General features: G+C 45.4%; 1 long non-coding RNA gene across 6 annotated transcripts in view; it reads left to right on the top strand.

Annotated features, from left to right (window-relative positions):
• Positions 1 to 20539, top strand: part of LOC135061188 (uncharacterized) — a 142618-nt gene extending 122079 nt beyond the window's left edge. For 3 of the 6 annotated variants that reach the window (XR_010248084.1, XR_010248586.1, XR_010249606.1), the window contains exons 3-4: positions 18985 to 19108; positions 20411 to 20539. This is a non-coding gene — a long non-coding RNA (uncharacterized LOC135061188). Of the gene's footprint in view, positions 1 to 18984; positions 19109 to 19748; positions 19887 to 20410 lie in introns of all 6 variants that reach the window. The other 3 variants (XR_010250110.1, XR_010249097.1, XR_010250619.1) reach the window with 3 other exon arrangements.
• Positions 20540 to 21092: the final 553 nt, after the last annotated feature.

The raw sequence follows: 21092 nt of genomic DNA, 5'->3' as shown, positions 1-21092 counted from the left end.
AGTTTGCTGACCACCAGTATATAATATAAAGCAGTTCGGTACAGTAGGCCACTGCTCTACCTACCTCTGTGTCGTCAAGTATACTATCCATCCATAACTGTGGTGCATTTCAGTTGTGCGCAGTATATATAGTAGTAGGCCACTGCTATTGATACTGGCATATAATTCCACACATTAAAAAAAGGAGAACAAAAATGTGGAGGGTAAAATAGGGAAGGATCAAGATCCACTTCCACCTCGTGCTGAAGCTGCTGCCACTAGTCATGGCCGTGACGATGAAATGCCATTAACGTCATCTGCCAAGGCCGATGCCCAATGTCATAGTAGAGAGCATGTAAAATCCAAAACACAAAAGTTCAGTAAAATGACCCAAAAATCAAAATTAAAAGCGTCTGAGGAGAAGCGTAAACTTGCCAATATGCCATTTACGACACGGAGTGGCAAGGAACGGCTGAGGCCCTGGCCTATGTTCATGGCTAGTGGTCAGCTTCACATGAGGATGAAAGCACTCATCCTCTCGCTAGAAAAATGAAAAGACTTAAGCTGGCAAAAGCACAGCAAAGAACTGTGCGTTCTTCTAAATCACAAATCCCCAAGAATAGTCCAATTGTGTCGGCTGCGATGCCTGACCTTCCCAACACTGGACGGGAAGAGGTGGCACCTTCCACCATTTGCACGCCCCCTGCAAGTGCTGGAAGAGCACCCACAGTCCAGTTCCTGATAGTCAAATTGAAGATGTCACTGTTGAAGTACACCAGGATGAGGATATGGGTGTTGCTGGCGCTGAGGAGAAAATTGACAAGGAGGATTCTGATGGTGAGGTGGTTTGTTTAAGTCAGGCACCCGGGGAGACACCTGTTGTCCGTGGGACGAATATGGCCATTGACATGCCTGGTCAAATTACAAAAAAAAAAATCACCTCTTCGGTGTGGAATTATTTTAACACAAATGCGGACAACAGGTGTCAAGCCGTGTGTTGCCTTTGTCAAGCTGTAATAAGTAGGGGTAAGGACGTTAACCACCTCGGAACATCCTCCCTTATACGTCACCTGGAGCGCATTCATCATAAGTCAGTGACAAGTTCAAAAACTTTGGATGACAGTGGAAGCAGTCCACTTACCACTAAATCCCTTCCTCTTGTAACCAAGCTCCTGCAAACCACACCACCAACTATCTCTGTGTCAATTTCCTCCTTACACAGGAAAGCCAATAGTCCTGCAGGCCATGTCACTGTCAAGTCTGACGAGTCCTCTCCTGCCTGGGATTCCTCAGATGCATCCTTGAGTGTAACGCCTACTGCTGCTGGCGCTGCTGTTATTGCTGCTGGGAGTCGATCGTCATCCCAGAGGGGAAGTCGGAAGACCACTTGTACTACTTCCAGTAAGCAATTGACTGTCCAACAGTCCTTTGTGAGGAAAATGAAATATCACAGCAGTCATCCTGCTGCAAAGCGGATAACTCAGGCCTTGGCAGCCTGGGCGGTGAGAAACGTGTTTCCATTATCCACCGTTAATTCACAGGCAACTACAGTCTTGATTGAGGTACTGTGTCCCCGGTACCAAATACTATCTAGGTTCCATTTCTCTAGGCAGGTGATACCGAAAATGTACACAGACCTCAGAAAAAGAGTCACCAGTGTCCTAAAAAATGCAGTTGTACCCAATGTCCACTTAACCACGGACATGTGGACAAGTGGAGCAGGGCAGACTCAGGACTATATGACTGTGACAGCCCACTGGGTAGATGTATTGCCTCCCGCAGCAAGAACAGCAGCGGCGGCACCAGTAGCAGCATCTCGCAAACACCAACTCGTTCCTAGGCAGGCTACGCTTTGTATCACCGCTTTCCATAAGAGGCACACAGCTGACAACCTCTTACGGAAACTGAGGAACATCATCGCAGAATGGCTTACCCCAATTGGACTCTCCTGGGGATTTGTGACATCGGACAACGCCAGCAATATTGTGTGTGCATTAAATCTGGGCAAATTCCAGCACGTCCCATGTTTTGCACATACATTGAATTTGGTGGTGCAGACTTATTTAAAAAACAACAGGGGCGTGCAAGAGATGCTGTCGGTGGCCCGAAGAATTGCGGGCCACTTTCGGCATTCAGCCACCGCGTGCCGAAGACTGGAGCACCACCAAACAGTCATGAACCTGCCCTGCCATCATCTGAAGCAAGAGGTGGTAACGAGGTGGAATTCAACCCGCTATATGCTTCAGAGGATGGAGGAGCAGCAAAAGGCCATTCAAGCCTATACATCTGCCTACGATATAGGCAAAGGAGGGGGAATGCACCTGACTTAAGCGCAGTGGAGAATGATTTCAACGTTGTGCAAGGTTCTGCAACCCTTTGAACTTGCCACACGTGAAGTCAGTTCAGACACTGCCAGCCTGAGTCAGGTCATTCCACTCATCAGGCTTTTGCAGAAGAAGCTGGAGACATTGAAGGAGGAGCTAAAACAGAGCGATTCCGCTAGGCATGTGGGACTTGTGGATGGAGATTTAATTAGCTTAACCAGGATTCACGGGTGGTCAATCTGTTGAAATCAGAGCACTACATTTTGGCCACCGTGCTCGATCCTAGATTTAAAACCTACGTTGGATCTCTCTTTCTGGCAGACACAAGTCTGGAGAGGTTCAAAGACCTGCTGGTGAGAAAATTGTCAAGTCAAGCGGAAGGTGACCCATCAACAGCTCCTCCTTCACATTCTCCCGCAACTGGGGATGCGAGGAAAAGGCTAAGAATTCCGAGCCCACCCGCTGGTGGTGATGCAGGGCAGTCTGGAGCGAGTGCTGACATCTGGTCCGGACTGAAGGACCTGCCAACGTTTACTGACATGTCGTCTACTGTCACTGCATATGATTCTCTCACCATTGAAAGAATGGTGGAGGATTATATGAGTGACCGCATCCAAGTAGGCACGTCATACAGTCCGTACGTATACTGGCAGGAAAAAGAGGCAATTTGGAGGCCCTTGCAGAAACTGGATTTATTTTACCTAAGTTGCCCACTCTCCAGTGTGTACTCCGAAAGAGTGTTTAGTGCAGCCGCTCACCTTGTCAGCAATCGGCGTACAAGGTTACTTCCAGAAAATGTGGAGAAGATGATGTTCATCAAAATGAATTATAATCAATTCCTCCGTGGAGACATTCACCAGCAATTGCCTCCAGAAAGTACACAGGGACCTGAGATGGTGGATTCCAGTGGGGACGAATTAATAATCTGTGAGGAGGGGGATGTACACAGTGAAAAGGGGTGAGGAATCGGACGATGAGGAGGAGGTGGACATCTTGCCTCTGTAGAGCCAGTTTGTGCAAAGAGAGATTGATTGCTTCTTTTTTGGTGGGGGCCCAAACCAACCAGTCATTTCAGTCACAGTTGTGTGGCAGACCCTGTCGCTGAAATGATGGGTTTGTTAAAGTCTGCATGTCCTATTTATTAGAGATGAGCGCCTGAAATTTTTCGGGTTTTGTGTTTTGGTTTTGGGTTCGGTTCCGCGGCCGTATTTTGGGTTCGAACGCGTTTTGGCAAAACCTCACCGAATTTTTTTTGTCGGATTCGGGTGTGTTTTGGATTCGGGTGTTTTTTTCAAAAAACACTAAAAAACAGCTTAAATCATAGAATTTGGGGGTCATTTTGATCCCAAAGTATTATTAACCTCAAAAACCATAATTTACACTCATTTTCAGTCTATTCTGAATACCTCACACCTCACAATATTATTTTTAGTCCTAAAATTTGCACCGAGGTCGCTGTGTGAGTAAGATAAGCGACCCTAGTGGCCGACACAAACACCGGGCCCATCTAGGAGTGGCACTGCAGTGTCACGCAGGATGTCCCTTCCAAAAAACCCTCCCCAAACAGCACATGACGCAAAGAAAAAAAGAGGCGCAATGAGGTAGCTGTGTGAGTAAGATTAGCGACCCTAGTGGCCGACACAAACACCGGGCCCATCTAGGAGTGGCACTGCAGTGTCACGCAGGATGTCCCTTCCAAAAAACCCTCCCCAAACAGCACATGACGCAAAGAAAAAAAGAGGCGCAATGAGGTAGCTGACTGTGTGAGTAAGATTAGCGACCCTAGTGGCCGACACAAACACCGGGCCCATCTAGGAGTGGCACTGCAGTGTCACGCAGGATGTCCCTTCCAAAAAACCCTCCCCAATCAGCACATGATGCAAAGAAAAAGAAAAGAAAAAAGAGGTGCAAGATGGAATTGTCCTTGGGCCCTCCCACCCACCCTTATGTTGTATAAACAAAACAGGACATGCACACTTTAACCAACCCATCATTTCAGTGACAGGGTCTGCCACACGACTGTGACTGATATGACGGGTTGGTTTGGACCCCCCCCAAAAAAGAAGCAATTAATCTCTCCTTGCACAAACTGGCTCTACAGAGGCAAGATGTCCACCTCATCTTCACCCTCCGATATATCACCGTGTACATCCCCCTCCTCACAGATTATCAATTCGTCCCCACTGGAATCCACCATCTCAGCTCCCTGTGTACTTTGTGGAGGCAATTGCTGCTGGTCAATGTCTCCGCGGAGGAATTGATTATAATTCATTTTAATGAACATCATCTTCTCCACATTTTCTGGATGTAACCTCGTACGCCGATTGCTGACAAGGTGAGCGGCGGCACTAAACACTCTTTCGGAGTACACACTTGTGGGAGGGCAACTTAGGTAGAATAAAGCCAGTTTGTGCAAGGGCCTCCAAATTGCCTCTTTTTCCTGCCAGTATAAGTACGGACTGTGTGACGTGCCTACTTGGATGCGGTCACTCATATAATCCTCCACCATTCTATCAATGTTGAGAGAATCATATGCAGTGACAGTAGACGACATGTCCGTAATCGTTGTCAGGTCCTTCAGTCCGGACCAGATGTCAGCATCAGCAGTCGCTCCAGACTGCCCTGCATCACCGCCAGCGGGTGGGCTCGGAATTCTGAGCCTTTTCCTCGCACCCCCAGTTGCGGGAGAATGTGAAGGAGGAGATGTTGACAGGTCGCGTTCCGCTTGACTTGACAATTTTGTCACCAGCAGGTCTTTCAACCCCAGCAGACCTGTGTCTGCCGGAAAGAGAGATCCAAGGTAGGCTTTAAATCTAGGATCGAGCACGGTGGCCAAAATGTAGTGCTCTGATTTCAACAGATTGACCACCCGTGAATCCTTGTTAAGCGAATTAAGGGCTGCATCCACAAGTCCCACATGCCTAGCGGAATCGCTCCCTTTTAGCTCCTTCTTCAATGCCTCCAGCTTCTTCTGCAAAAGCCTGATGAGGGGAATGACCTGACTCAGGCTGGCAGTGTCTGAACTGACTTCACGTGTGGCAAGTTCAAAGGGCATCAGAACCTTGCACAACGTTGAAATCATTCTCCACTGCACTTGAGACAGGTGCATTCCACCTACTATATCGTGCTCAATTGTATAGGCTTGAATGGCCTTTTGCTGCTCCTCCAACCTCTGAAGCATATAGAGGGTTGAATTCCACCTCGTTACCACTTCTTGCTTCAGATGATGGCAGGGCAGGTTCAGTAGTTTTTGGTGGTGCTCCAGTCTTCTGTACGTGGTGCCTGTACGCCGAAAGTGTCCCGCAATTTTTCTGGCCACCGACAGCATCTCTTGCACGCCCCTGTCGTTTTTTAAAAAATTCTGCACCACCAAATTCAAGGTATGTGCAAAACATGGGACGTCTTGGAATTTGCCCATATTTAATGCACACACAATATTGCTGGCGTTGTCCGATGCCACAAATCCACAGGAGAGTCCAATTGGGGTAAGCCATTCCGCGATGATCTTCCTCAGTTGCCGTAAGAGGTTTTCAGCTGTGTGCGTATTCTGGAAAGCGGTGATACAAAGCGTAGCCTGCCTAGGAAAGAGTTGGCGTTTGCGAGATGCTGCTACTGGTGCCGCCGCTGCTGTTCTTGCGGCGGGAGTCCATACATCTACCCAGTGGGCTGTCACAGTCATATAGTCCTGACCCTGCCCTGCTCCACTTGTCCACATGTCCGTGGTTAAGTGGACATTGGGTACAACTGCATTTTTTAGGACACTGGTGAGTCTTTTTCTGACGTCCGTGTACATTCTCGGTATCGCCTGCCTAGAGAAGTGGAACCTAGATGGTATTTGGTAACGGGGGCACACTGCCTCAATAAATTGTCTAGTTCCCTGTGAACTAACGGCGGATACCGGACGCACGTCTAACACCAACATAGTTGTCAAGGACTCAGTTATCCGCTTTGCAGTAGGATGACTGCTGTGATATTTCATCTTCCTCGCAAAGGACTGTTGAACAGTCAATTGCTTACTGGAAGTAGTACAAGTGGGCTTACGACTTCCCCTCTGGGATGACCATCGACTCCCAGCGGCAACAACAGCAGCGCCAGCAGCAGTAGGCGTTACACGCAAGGATGCATCGGAGGAATCCCAGGCAGGAGAGGACTCGTCAGAATTGCCAGTGACATGGCCTGCAGGACTATTGGCATTCCTGGGGAAGGAGGAAATTGACACTGAGGGAGTTGGTGGGGTGGTTTGCGTGAGCTTGGTTACAAGAGGAAGGGATTTACTGGTCAGTGGACTGCTTCCGCTGTCACCCAAAGTTTTTGAACTTGTCACTGACTTATTATGAATGCGCTGCAGGTGACGTATAAGGGAGGATGTTCCGAGGTGGTTAACGTCCTTACCCCTACTTATTACAGCTTGACAAAGGGAACACACGGCTTGACACCTGTTGTCCGCATTTCTGGGGAAATACCTCCACACCGAAGAGCTGATTTTTTTGGTATTTTCACCTGGCATGTCAACGGCCATATTCCTCCCACGGACAACAGGTGTCTCCCCGGGTGCCTGACTTAAACAAACCACCTCACCATCAGAATCCTCCTGGTCAATTTCCTCCCCAGCGCCAGCAACACCCATATCCTCCTCATCCTGGTGTACTTCAACACTGACATCTTCAATCTGACTATCAGGAACTGGACTGCGGGTGCTCCTTCCAGCACTTGCAGGGGGCGTGCAAATGGTGGAAGGCGCATGCTCTTCACGTCCAGTGTTGGGAAGGTCAGGCATCGCAACCGACACAATTGGACTCTCCTTGTGGATTTGGGATTTCGAAGAATGCACAGTTCTTTGCTGTGCTGCTTTTGCCAGCTTGAGTCTTTTCATTTTTCTAGCGAGAGGCTGAGTGCTTCCATCCTCATGTGAAGCTGAACCACTACCCATGAACATAGGCCAGGGCCTCAGCCGTTCCTTGCCACTCCGTGTGGTAAATGGCATATTGGCAAGTTTACGCTTCTCCTCCGACAATTTTATTTTAGGTTTTGGAGTCCTTTTTTTACTGATATTTGGTGTTTTGGATTTGACATGCTCTGTACTATGACATTGGGCATCGGCCTTGGCAGACGACGTTGCTGGCATTTCATCGTCTCGGCCATGACTAGTGGCAGCAGCTTCAGCACGAGGTGGAAGTGGATCTTGATCTTTCCCTAATTTTGGAACCTCAACATTTTTGTTCTCCATATTTTAATAGGCACAACTAAAAGGCACCTCAGGTAAACAATGGAGATGGATGGATTGGATACTAGTATACAATTATGGACGGGCTGCCGAGTGCCGACACAGAGGTAGCCACAGCCGTGAACTACCGCACTGTACTGTGTCTGCTGCTAATATATAGACTGGTTGATAAAGAGATAGTATACTCGTAACTAGTATGTATGTATAAAGAAAGAAAAAAAAACCACGGTTAGGTGGTATATACAATTATGGACGGGCTGCCGAGTGCCGACACAGAGGTAGCCACAGCCGTGAACTACCGCACTGTACTGTGTCTGCTGCTAATATATAGACTGGTTGATAAAGAGATAGTATACTCGTAACTAGTATGTATGTATAAAGAAAGAAAAAAAAACCACGGTTAGGTGGTATATACAATTATGGACGGGCTGCCGAGTGCCGACACAGAGGTAGCCACAGCCGTGAACTACCGCACTGTACTGTGTCTGCTGCTAATATATAGACTGGTTGATAAAGAGATAGTATACTCGTAACTAGTATGTATGTATAAAGAAAGAAAAAAAAACCACGGTTAGGTGGTATATACAATTATGGACGGGCTGCCGAGTGCCGACACAGAGGTAGCCACAGCCGTGAACTACCGCACTGTACTGTGTCTGCTGCTAATATATAGACTGGTTGATAAAGAGATAGTATACTCGTAACTAGTATGTATGTATAAAGAAAGAAAAAAAAACCACGGTTAGGTGGTATATACAATTATGGACGGGCTGCCGAGTGCCGACACAGAGGTAGCCACAGCCGTGAACTACCGCACTGTACTGTGTCTGCTGCTAATATATAGACTGGTTGATAAAGAGATAGTATACTCGTAACTAGTATGTATGTATAAAGAAAGAAAAAAAAACCACGGTTAGGTGGTATATACAATTATGGACGGGCTGCCGAGTGCCGACACAGAGGTAGCCACAGCCGTGAACTACCGCACTGTACTGTGTCTGCTGCTAATATAGACTGGTTGATAAAGAGATAGTATACTCGTAACTAGTATGTATGTATAAAGAAAGAAAAAAAAAACACGGTTAGGTGGTATATACAATTATGGACGGGCTGCCGAGTGCCGACACAGAGGTAGCCACAGCCGTGAACTACCGCACTGTACTGTGTCTGCTGCTAATATAGACTGGTTGATAAAGAGATAGTATACTACTAATATTATATATACTGGTGGTCAGGTCACTGGTCACTAGTCACACTGGCAGTGGCACTCCTGCAGCAAAAGTGTGCACTGTTTAATTTTAATATAATATTATGTACTCCTGGCTCCTGCTATAACCTATAACTGGCACTGCAGTAGTGCTCCCCAGTCTCCCCCACAATTATAAGCTGTGTGAGCTGAGCAGTCAGACAGATATATAATATATATAGATGATGCAGCACACTGGCCTGAGCCTGAGCAGTGCACACAGATATGGTATGTGACTGACTGAGTCACTGTGTGTATCGCTTTTTTCAGGCAGAGAACGGATATATTAAATAAACTGCACTGTGTGTCTGGTGGTCACTCACTATATAATATATTATGTACTCCTGGCTCCTGCTATAACCTATAACTGGCACTGCAGTAGTGCTCCCCAGTCTCCCCCACAATTATAAGCTGTGTGAGCTGAGCAGTCAGACAGATATATATAATATTATATATAGATAATAGATGATGCAGCACACTGGCCAGAGCCTGAGCAGTGCACACAGATATGGTATGTGACTGAGTCACTGTGTGCTGTGTATCGCTTTTTTCAGGCAGAGAACGGATTATAAATAAAACTGGTGGTCACTATCAGCAAAACTCTGCACTGTACTGAGTACTCCTAATGCTCCCCAAAATTAGTAAATCAAGTGTCTCTCTAATCTATTCTAAACGGAGAGGACGCCAGCCACGTCCTCTCCCTATCAATCTCAATGCACGTGTGAAAATGGCGGCGACGCGCGGCTCCTTATATAGAATCCGAGTCTCGCGATAGAATCCGAGCCTCGCGAGAATCCGACAGCGTCATGATGACGTTCGGGCGCGCTCGGGTTAACCGAGCAAGGCGGGAAGATCCGAGTCGCTCGGACCCGTGAAAAAAAACATGAAGTTCTGGCGGGTTCGGATTCAGAGAAACCGAACCCGCTCATCTCTACTATTTATACAACATAAGGGTGGGTAAGAGGGCCCAAGGACAATTCCATCTTGCACCTCTTTTTTCTTTCATTTTTCTTTGCATCATGTGCTGTTTGGGGACTATTTTTTTGAAGTGCCATCCTGTCTGACACTGCAGTGCCACTCCTAGATGGGCCAGGTGTTTGTGTCGGCCACTTGGGTCGCTTAGCTTAGCCATCCAGCGACCTTGGTGCACCTCTTTTTTCTTTGCATCATGTGCTGTTTGGGGACTATTTTTTAAATCTGCCATCCTGTCTGACACTGCAGTGCCACTCCTAGATGGGCCAGGTGTTTGTGCCGGCCACTTGTGTTGCTTAGCTTAGTCATCCAGCGACCTCGGTACAAATTTTAGGACTAAAAATAATATTGTGAGGTGTGAGGTGTTCAGAATAGACTGGAAATGAGTGGAAATTATCTTTATTGTGGTTAATAATACTATGGGATCAAAATGACCCCCAAATTCTATGATTTAAGCTGTTTTTGAGGGGTTTTTGTAAAAAAACACCCGAATCCAAAACACACCCGAATCTGACAAAAAAATTTCAGGGAGGTTTTGCCAAAACGTGTCCGAATCCAAAACACGACCGCGGAACTGAATCCAAAACCAAAGCACAAAACCCGAAAAATGTCCGGTGCACATCACTAGTTATTTCCAATTGTAAAGCGAATGAAATTTGCTGTGCTATATAAAAAACTGTTAATAAATAAATAAGTGAATAAACAAACAAACAAATAATACTAGCCTGTGGTTACAAGCAGAGCCGGCCCTAACCAATATGATGCCCTAGGCAAGATTTTGGCTGGTGCCCCCTAGCACCACCGCTGGTTCCGCCTCTGACCTTGCACCTCTTTCCCAGCACCATCACCCCTCACCCATAGCAGTCCTTATTTTGGGATTTGTACCCCCTATATTTTAAATAGGAACAGTTCGCACATTTGGCGCACAGTCCAAAAAGGGGTGTGTTTTTGCTGGCAAGGGGCATGGCCACACAATAGTAACCCCAATTCCAATTACGCCATACAGTACTGCAACTTTATTCACATTTTATCTTGCGATAGTGTCCATAATTCATATTACATCCCACATTAGTATCACTTTACCTTATAAACGTTACTCCTCACAGTAGAGCCCCTTATTCACATTACATCACACTGAATTGCTCCTTATTCACATTACACCACACCCTATTGCTCTTTATTCACATTAGACGACACAGTAGTGCCCTTTCTATATGCAACACCACATAGTAGAGCACCTTATACACATAATGCCACACATTAGTAATGCATTTATACACATAATTCCACACAGTAATGCCCCTTACAAATATGACACACATTATTAATGTCCTTAAAAACATAATGCGCCTTACACATTATGACAACCTTTATTAATGCCCTTTTACACATAATGTCCCTTACACATATGCCAAACATTATTAATGCCCTTATACACATAATGACACACACAGTGCCCTCTACACATTTGCTGCACATTATTAGTGCCCCTATACACATAATAACACACATACAGTAGTACCCTGTTACACATATGCTGCACATTATTAATGCCCTTATACACATGACACACAGTGCCCCTTACACATATATTGCACATTATTAATGCATTTTTACAAGACACACATAATGCTCCTTACACATATTTCGTACACTACTGCACAACCAACCCACTCACATGCACACAGCACTCACACTGCCACTAACACTGTGACCTCTGCCTCTGCTTGGATACAGATGTGTCCTCATAAATCTTGCCTCAATGCTAACGTCGGGCACCTTTTTTTAATGAAAATGCATCTTATTTGCATTGGTATGTGGCTAGGATGCACAAGCAGCTTCTGCTGATAAAAATGATATGCAGCATGCCTATATACTGTGTGAGACTGTGGCTGTATCTACATATGAAATGCTACACACAGAATATAGGCATGCCGCATATCATTTTAATCAGCAGAAGCTGCTGATGCCCCTTGGCATATCAAATGCCCTAGGCAATTGCCTAGTTTGCCTATGCCTATGACCGGCTCTGGTTACAAGTATAAAACACAAATCACTGGCAATGTGCTATGGTTTAAATATTCCGTAATCAAATGCAGTTTAGACCAAATCTCATGCTTTTCATAGTAAATAGCACCCATTTTGGTGGTGAGTGGTATCCTAGGGGTGCTCACATTAATGCTAAGCAGTATTGACTCCTTGTACTGTACCCCTAGTTAATGGGTAACAAGGAAAAAAGCACCCCTCTAGTTTTATAAATATTATCTAAGTACGCTTTAGTTTAGTAATAATAATCTGAGTAAAATAATAATCTGTGCCACTTCAAATTTTATTAATATTAACAGTGTCCTTTTAGAATAATAATAATAATAATAATAATAATAATAATATGTGCATCCTTTAATAGACAAATAATAATCTGTGTTCCATAAAGTAGAATAATAACAATCTTTGACTCCTAAATTCCAGTAGAACCTGTGTCATTTAGCCTACAGGTGCTTCCATGACACGCTGGCGGGATCCGGTCTGAAGATTGACAGTGTCTAGGTCGACAATGTTTAGGTCGACCACTATAGGACGACAGTCAATAGGTCGACATGGATGGAAGGTCGACAGGGTTTCTAGTAGAGATGTGCACCGGAAATTTTTCGGGTTTTGTGTTTTGGTTTTGGGTTCGGTTCCGTGGCCGTGTTTTGGGTTCGAACGCGTTTTGGCAAAACCTCACCGAATTTTTTTTGTCGGATTCGGGTGTGTTTTGGATTTGGGTGGTTTTTTTCAAAAAACCCTAAAAAACAGCTTAAATCATAGAATTTGGGGGTCATTTTGATCCCAAAGTATTATTAACCTCAATAACCATAATTTCCACTCATTTTCAGTCTATTCTGAACACCTCACACCTCACAATATTATTTTTAGTCCTAAAATTTGCACTGAGGTCGCTGGATGACTAAGCTCAGCGACCCAAGTGGCCGACACAAACACCTGGCCCATCTAGGAGTGGCACTGCAGTGTCACGCAGGATGGCCCTTCCAAAAAACACTCCCCAAACAGCACATGACGCAAAGAAAAATGAAAGAAAAAAGAGGTGCAAGATGGAATTGTCCTTGGGCCCTCCCACCCACCCTTATGTTGTATAAACAGGACATGCACACTTTAACCAACCCATCATTTCAGTGACAGGGTCTGCCACACGACTGTGACTGAAATGACGGGTTGGTTTGGACCCCCACCAAAAAAGAAGCAATTAATCTCTCCTTGCACAAACTGGCTCTACAGAGGCAAGATGTCCACCTCATCATCATCCTCCGATTCATCACCGTGTACATCCCCCTCCTCACAGATTATCAATTCGTCCCCACTGGAATCCACCATCACAGCTCCCTGTGTACTTTGTGGAGGCAATTGCTGCTGGTGAATGTCTCCATGGAGGAATTGATTATAATTCATTTTAAAGAACATCATCTTCTCCACATTTTCTGGAAGTAACCTCGTACGCCGATTGCTGACAAGGTGAGCGGCGGCACTAAACACTCTTTCGGAGTACACACTTGTGGGACGGCAACTTAGGTAGAATAAAGCCAGTTTGTGCAAGGGCCTCCAAATTGCCTCTTTTTCCTGCCAGTATACGTACGGACTGTCTGACGTGCCTACTTGGATGCGGTCACTCATATAATCCTCCACCATTCTTTCAATGGAGAGAGAATCATATGCAGTGCCAGTAGACGACATGTCCGTAATCGTTGGCAGGTCCTTCAGTCCGGACCAGATGTCAGCGTCAGCAGTCGCTCCAGACTGCCCTGCATCACCGCCAGCGGGTGGGCTCGGAATTCTGAGCCTTTTCCTCGCACCCCCAGTTGCGGGAGAATGTGAAGGAGGAGATGTTGACAAGTCGCGTTCCGCTTGACTTGACAATTTTCTCACCAGCAGTTCTTTGAACCCCTGCAGACTTGTGTCTGCCGGAAAGAGAGATCCAAGGTAGGTTTTAAATCTAGGATCGAGCACGGTGGCCAAAATGTAGTGCTCTGATTTCAACTGATTGACCACCCGTGAATCCTTGTTAAGCGAATTAAGGGCTCCATCCACAAGTCCCACATGCCTAGCGGAATCGCTCAGTGTTAGCTCCTCCTTCAATGTCTCCAGCTTCTTCTGCAAAAGCCTGATGAGGGGAATGACCTGACTCAGGCTGGCAGTGTCTGAACTGACTTCACGTGTGGCAAGTTCAAAAGGTTGCAGAACCTTGCACAACGTTGAAATCATTCTCCACTGCGCTTGAGACAGGTGCATTCCACCTCCTATATCGTGGTCAGTTGTATAGGCTTGAATGGCCTTTTGCTGCATCTCCAACCTCTGAAGCATATAGAGGGTTGAATTCCACCTCGTTACCACTTCTTGCTTCAGATGATGGCAGGGCAGGTTCAGGCGTTTTTGGTGTTGCTCCAGTCTTCTGTACGTGGTGCCTGTACGCCGAAAGTGTCCCGCAATTCTTCTGGCCACCGACAGCATCTCTTGCACGCCCCTGACGTTTTTTAAATAATTCTGCACCACCAAATTCAAGGTATGTGCAAAACATGGGACGTGCTGGAATTTGCCCAGATTTAATGCACACACAATATTGCTGGCGTTGTCCGATGCCACAAATCCACAGGAGAGTCCAATTGGGGTAAGCCATTCTGCGATGATCTTCCTCAGTTGCCGTAAGAGGTTTTCAGCTGTGTGCGTATTCTGGAAATCGGTGATACAAAGCGTAGCCTGCCTAGGAAAGAGTTGGCGTTTGCGAGATGCTGATACTGGTGCCGCCGCTGCTGGTCTAGCGGCGTGAGTCAATACATCTACCCAGTGGGCTGTCACAGTCATATAGTCCTGACTCTGCCCTGCTGCACTTGTCCACATGTCCGTGGTTAAGTGGACATTGGGTACAACTGCATTTTTTAGGACACTGGTGAGTCTTTTTCTGAGGTCTGTGTACATTTTCGGTATCGCCTGCCTAGAGAAATGGAACCTAGATGGTATTTGGTACTGGGGACACAGTACCTCAAACAAGTCTATAGTTGCCTCTGCAGTAATGATGGATACCGGAACCACGTTTCTCACCGCCCAGGATGCCAAGGCCTCAGTTATACGCTTTGCAGCAGGATGACTGCTGTGATATTTAATCTTCCTCGCAAAGGACTGTTGGACAGTCAATTGCTTGGTGGAAGTAGTAAAAGTCGTCTTACGACTTCCCCTCTGGGATGACCATCGACTCCCAGCAGCAACAACAACAGCAGCGCCAGCAGCAGTAGGCGTTACACGCAAGGATGCATCGGAGGAATCCCAGGCAGGAGAGGACTCGTCAGAATTGCCAGTGACATGGCCTGCAGGACTATTGGCATTCCTGGGGAAGGAGGAAATTGACACTGAGGGAGTTGGTGGGGTGGTTTGCGTGAGCTTGGTTACAAGAGGAAGGGATTTACTGGTCAGTGGACTGCTTCCGCTGTCGCCCAAAGTTTTTGAACTTGTCACTGACTTATGATGAATGCGCTGCAGGTGACGTATAAGGGAGGATGTTCCGAGGTGGTTAACGTCCTTACCCCTACTTATTACAGCTTGACAAAGGCAACACACGGCTTGACACCTGTTGTCCTCATTTCTGTTGAAATACTTCCACACCGAAGAGCTGATTTTTTTGGTATTTTCACCAGGCATGTCAATGGCCATATTCCTCCCACGGACAACAGGTGTCTCCCCGGGTGCCTGACTTAAACCAACCACCTCACCATCAGAATCCTCCTTGTCAATTTCCTCTCCAGCGCCAGCAACACCCATATCCTCCTCATCCTGGTGTACTTCAACACTGACATCTTTAATCTGACTTTCAGGAACTGGACTGCGGGTGCTCCTTCCAGCACTTGCAGGGGGCGTGCAAATGGTGGAAGGCGCATGCTCTTCACGTCCATTGGACTCTCCTTGTGGATTTGTGATTTCGAAGAACGCACAGTTCTTTGCTGTGCTTTTGCCAGCTTAAGTCTTTTAATTTTTCTAGCGAGAGGCTGAGTGCTTCCATCCTCATGTGAAGCTGAACCACTAGCCATGAACATAGGCCAGGGCCTCAGCCGTTCCTTGCCACTCCGTGTGGTAAATGGCATATTGGCAAGTTTACGCTTCTCCTCCGACGATTTTATTTTAGATTTTTGAGTCCTTTTTTTACTGATATTTTGTGTTTTGGATTTTACATGCTCTGTACTATGACATTGGGCATCGGCCTTGGCAGACGACGTTGATGGAATTTCATCATCTCGGCCATGACTAGTGGCAGCAGCTTCAGCACGAGGTGGAAGTGGATCTTGATCTTTCCCTATTTTTGGAACCTCAACATTTTTGTTCTCCATTTTTAATAGGCACAACTAAACGGCACCTCAGGTAAACAATGGAGATGGATGGATACTAGTATACTTATGGATGACGAGTGACTGACGACACAGAGGTAGCTACAGCCGTGGACTACCGTACTGCGTCTGCTAGTATAGAGATGATAATGATATAAAAAATATATATATATATCACTACTGCAGGTATATATAATATAATGACGGATCTGCTGGACACTGTCAGCAGACTCCTAAACTACTAGTATGAAGAAGATAGAAAAAAAAAACCCACCACAGGTAGGTATACAATTATGGACGAGCACTGACGACACAGAGGTAGCTACAGCCGTGGACTACCGTACTGCGTCTGCTAATATAGAGATGATAAAGATGATAGAGATGAACAAAAAAAATATAACACTACTGCAGGTAAATATTTATATAATATAATGAATGACGGACCTGCTGGACACTGTCAGCAGAATGCGTTTATAGAATAAAAAATAAAAAAAACACAGGAGTGTTTAACTTTTTCAGGCAGACAATATACTGGTGGTCACTGGTCAGTCACACTGGCAGCAAAAGTGTGCACTGTACTCCTGCTATAACTGCACCCCAGTCTCCCCCACAATTCAGCTGTGTGAGCAGTGAGCACTCAGCACAGTCAGATATACATAGATGATATTATCATGCAGCACACTGAGGCTGAGCACAGATATGGTATGTGACTGTGTATCGTTTTTTTTCAGGCAGAGAACGGATTATATTAAATAATAAATAAAACTGGTCGTGGTTGAAGAAGATAGAAAAAAAAAAAACCCACCACAGGTAGGTATACAATTATGGACGAGCACTGACGACACAGAGGTAGCTACAGCCGTGGACTACTGTACTGCGTCTGCTAGTATAGAGATGATAATGATATAAAAAATATATATATATCACTACTGCAGGTATATATAATATAATGACGGACCTGCTGGACACTGTCAGCAGACTCCTAAACTACTAGTATGAAAAAGATAGAAAAAAAAACCCCACCACAGGTAGGTATACAATTATGGACGAGCACTGACGACACAGAGGTAGCCACAGCCGTGGACTACCGTACTGCGTCTGCTAATATAGAGATGATAAAGATGATAGAGATGAACAAAAAAAATATAACACTACTGCAGGTAAATATTTATATAATATAATGAATGACGGACCTGCTGGACACTGTCAGCAGAATGCGTTTATAGAATAAAATAAAAAAACACCACAGGAGTGTTTAACTTTTTCAGGCAGACAATATACTGGTGGTCACTGGTCAGTCACACTGGCAGCAAAAGTGTGCACTGTACTCCTGCTATAACTGCACCCCAGTCTCCCCCACAATTCCGCTGTGTGAGCAGTGAGCACGATATTATCATGCAGCACACTGAGGCTGAGCACAGATATGGTATGTGACTGTGTATCGTTTTTTTTCAGGCAGAGAACGGATTATATTAAATAATAAATAAAACTGGTGGTGGTCACGAGTACTAACTATCAGCAAAACTCTGCACTCTGAGTACTCCTAATGCTCCCCAAAATTACTAAGTTAGTAGTAAATCAACTCAAGTGTCTCTATCTATTCTAACGGAGAGGACGCCAGCCACGTCCTCTCCCTATCAATCTCAATGCACGTGTGAAAATGGCGGCGACGCGCGGCTCCTTATATAGAATCCGAGTCTCGCGATAGAATACGAGCCTCGCGAGAATCCGACAGCGGGATGATGACGTTCGGGCGCGCTCGGGTTAACCGAGCAAGGTGGGAAGATCCGAGTCTGCCTCGGACCCGTGTAAAAAGGCTGAAGTTCGGGGGGGTTCGGATTCCGAGGAACCGAACCCGCTCATCTCTAGTTTCTAGGTCGACATGTGCTAGGTCGACAGGTCTAAAGGTCGACATGAGTTTTTAAATTTTTTTTATTTTTTTCATACTTAACGATCCACGTGGACTACGATTGGAACGGTAAAGTGTGCCGAGCAAAGCGGTAGCGGAGCGAAGGCACCATGCGAGGGGACGAGGTGCACTAATTTGGGATCCCGGTCACTCTACGAAGAAAACGACACACACAAAAAAAATCCTCATGTCGACCTTTAGACCTGTCGACCTAGCACATGTCGACCTAGAAACCCTGTCGACCTTCCATCCATGTCGACCTAGTGACTGTCGACCTATAGTGGTCGACCTAAACATTGTCGACCTAGACACTGTTGATTTGATGAACCACACCCACGCTGGCACCCATACACTATATAAGTACCACAATTTGCAAATATGGACATGCCACTGCACACACAATGAGGTTTATCTTGCATCACTAATATAGATGAGGAGCCCTCAGGCAGTTGGCTCACCAGAGGAATCCCCTGGGGGCAGTCCAAAACTGGTAGTATAACTATGATTAGTTAATAGGGCACACGCCGCACACCCTGCAACCAGAACAGACTCTTACAAAGATACCAGATTGCCAGTGTCACCATCTTCCCGATTTTCCTTCTGAAATATGGCTCCGACACAGTAGATATGAAAAACCCTTGACACTGTGCCAGATGCTGTGCACTCTTTTCAGCAGGTGGCATATCTGAGAAGACTTTGCTAACAAATATGACGCCGCCATCAGCCAGGTAACCTGGGGAGGTCCGGGTGCACAGAAAACAATTGCAAACAAGTCCCCTTAATTGTTTAAATGCCCCTGGTATGTAACTTCATTTGTCTGTCTTCTCCAGTGCTGACCAACATTTGCCTCTTTCTTTTTCTCTATATTGTGTTTTTCATATGCTCTGTTCCGTCTGATCTTCCTTTCTTTCACTCTGTCTAGCTGCACTTTCCATGTTAACTTTTGATATCACTATGTATTACAGATGCTGAAAACCAAACACACCAGAACTTTGGGTTTCTGAGTAGAACTGAGTCCTAGCTCAGGTCATCCTGCCAAGTTTGGATCTCAGATCTATAAGAAGGTACATCAAGTGTTTTGGATTGCATGTAAGTCTCTCCTTCAAGATTTTAGGTCCCATTTCTCACAGGAGAGTGTATGGAGAGTGTGTGGGCTGTATTTCATGCTGCAGTACTACATACTACCATCCAAGTTACATGATTTTAGCTGTTTTTATCAGTTTAAAAAAAGAATTTAGATCCAAAATCAAAACTAAAACACTTAAGCTTGGATTTGCTAAAATCAAAACCAAAACCAAAACATGATAATGATTTAGAACCAAAATCAAAACTTAAACATGGGGGTCAGCGCACATCTCTAGTATATACTGTATACCAGGCATTCCCAACCACGGTCCTCAAGGCACACTAACAGTGCATGTTTTAGTGATATCCAGGCTTCAGCACAGGTGACTGAATTAGTAGCTCAGTTATTTTGATTTAACCATCTGTGCTGCAGCCTGGATATCACTAAAACCTGCAATGTTGGTGTGCCTTGAGAACCGTGGTTGGGAATGCCTGCTGTATACCATCTACGGTTCTTTATCTCAATCATATGTGGGGTACCTATAATGTAAAGCATCTCATTTTTTTTCTGGGCTACTCCATATTTTCTCATATATTATTGTAAAGTATATATTGTTCAGAAACTACTTGTTATGATCGAAACTTGATGTGCTTGTGTTCCCAGACCAGGGTTGGAACTTGGACTTGATGGTGAAGCGGTGTGAAGAAAACTGGGTGTATTAATGAAATTTCTGTGCATGGGCAGGAGTCAGGAGACCTGCTAGTATACTAGGAGATAGTGGAGGACTTGAACATGGAATAGGTAGAGGGTGTAATGATCATTCTTGCTTCATTCTATGGCCAGCTATCTATATCACAAATTAACCTTATTGCAGGGTGAAATTAAATTGTCCAACTTAAAGTGTAGATTGCTGGTCACCAGGTCATCTATAAGCCTATCTGAAAGGCTGTTCAGGGAAGCGGAAATAATTGCATCCTCTGTCCAATTCAGCTTGGATACAAGGGTCTGGAATTGAATAGCATATTGTGCAATATTGCTATTACACTAACATAGCCACAGAATATCTGCCGAAGCAGTGGTGGACATTCCCAGTTCATCAAATATGTTCTGGAAGGTGAAGATAATTTCTGAGTAGTTGGACAGCAAAGGATCTGATCTCTCCCATAGTTGGGAGACCCACTCTAGAGCTTGTCCAGTTAGTAAAAAGATTATGTATGCCATGTGAGTCCTAGCAGTGGGGAAGTTTACGGGTAGCAAATTGAAATTAATCTCACAGTGACTGAAAAATCCACAACACTGCTTATGGCTCCCATTACATTTGATAGGAAATGACAGATGAAAACAGGTTGCCAGTGTAGACGATGGTGGAGTAACCGACATCATAGGAGCTGAATCTGGAGTAATCGTATTCGGACCTGCCCTTGCAAGAGTCACTTGAATAAAGTCCAAATGTGCAGACATCTCAGAATCAAAATCAGCTTTATTGGCCAGGTGTACTCATATACACTAGTAATTTTTTGTGGTACAATGCATTGCCAAGCTGCAACATGAAGGGGGAATACATAGCATAAGAAGGTGGAAAAACGTAGCATACATTACAAACATTACACGTATGAGTTCATACTGCACATTGCAACTGTACGATAGACTCAACATATTATACATATTATACAGGTAAAACTAAAAATGAGGGCTGCTTGGCAGAGCAGCACCGAGGCAGCCATCCATGGTGCCATCTTGAACTCAAACAATGCACATAATACAGAAGATTTAAGTAACACAAAAGATAAACCACACAGGCATAAAAAAAACCTTGAGCACACAGAAAGCATAATGCATGATTGGTGTAGGCATTTTGGGTAATAATCTCCAAGGTTTGTGTATTCCACCCTCACAAAAAGGTACCAGGTGCGGCAGCCATCTTGGGCGCCTGCATATGATTACCCAGGGTGGAATAGTCTACCCCTAGAAGAGATAACACACAATGGGGAGATTGCTGAGTCCTAA

The sequence above is a fragment of the Pseudophryne corroboree genome, chromosome 1 (assembly GCF_028390025.1).
Source record: "Pseudophryne corroboree isolate aPseCor3 chromosome 1, aPseCor3.hap2, whole genome shotgun sequence".
Classification (NCBI taxonomy): Eukaryota; Metazoa; Chordata; class Amphibia; order Anura; family Myobatrachidae; genus Pseudophryne; species Pseudophryne corroboree.
The sequence above is the reverse complement of the archived record's forward strand: the minus strand, read 5'-3'. Positions and strand labels throughout refer to the sequence as shown.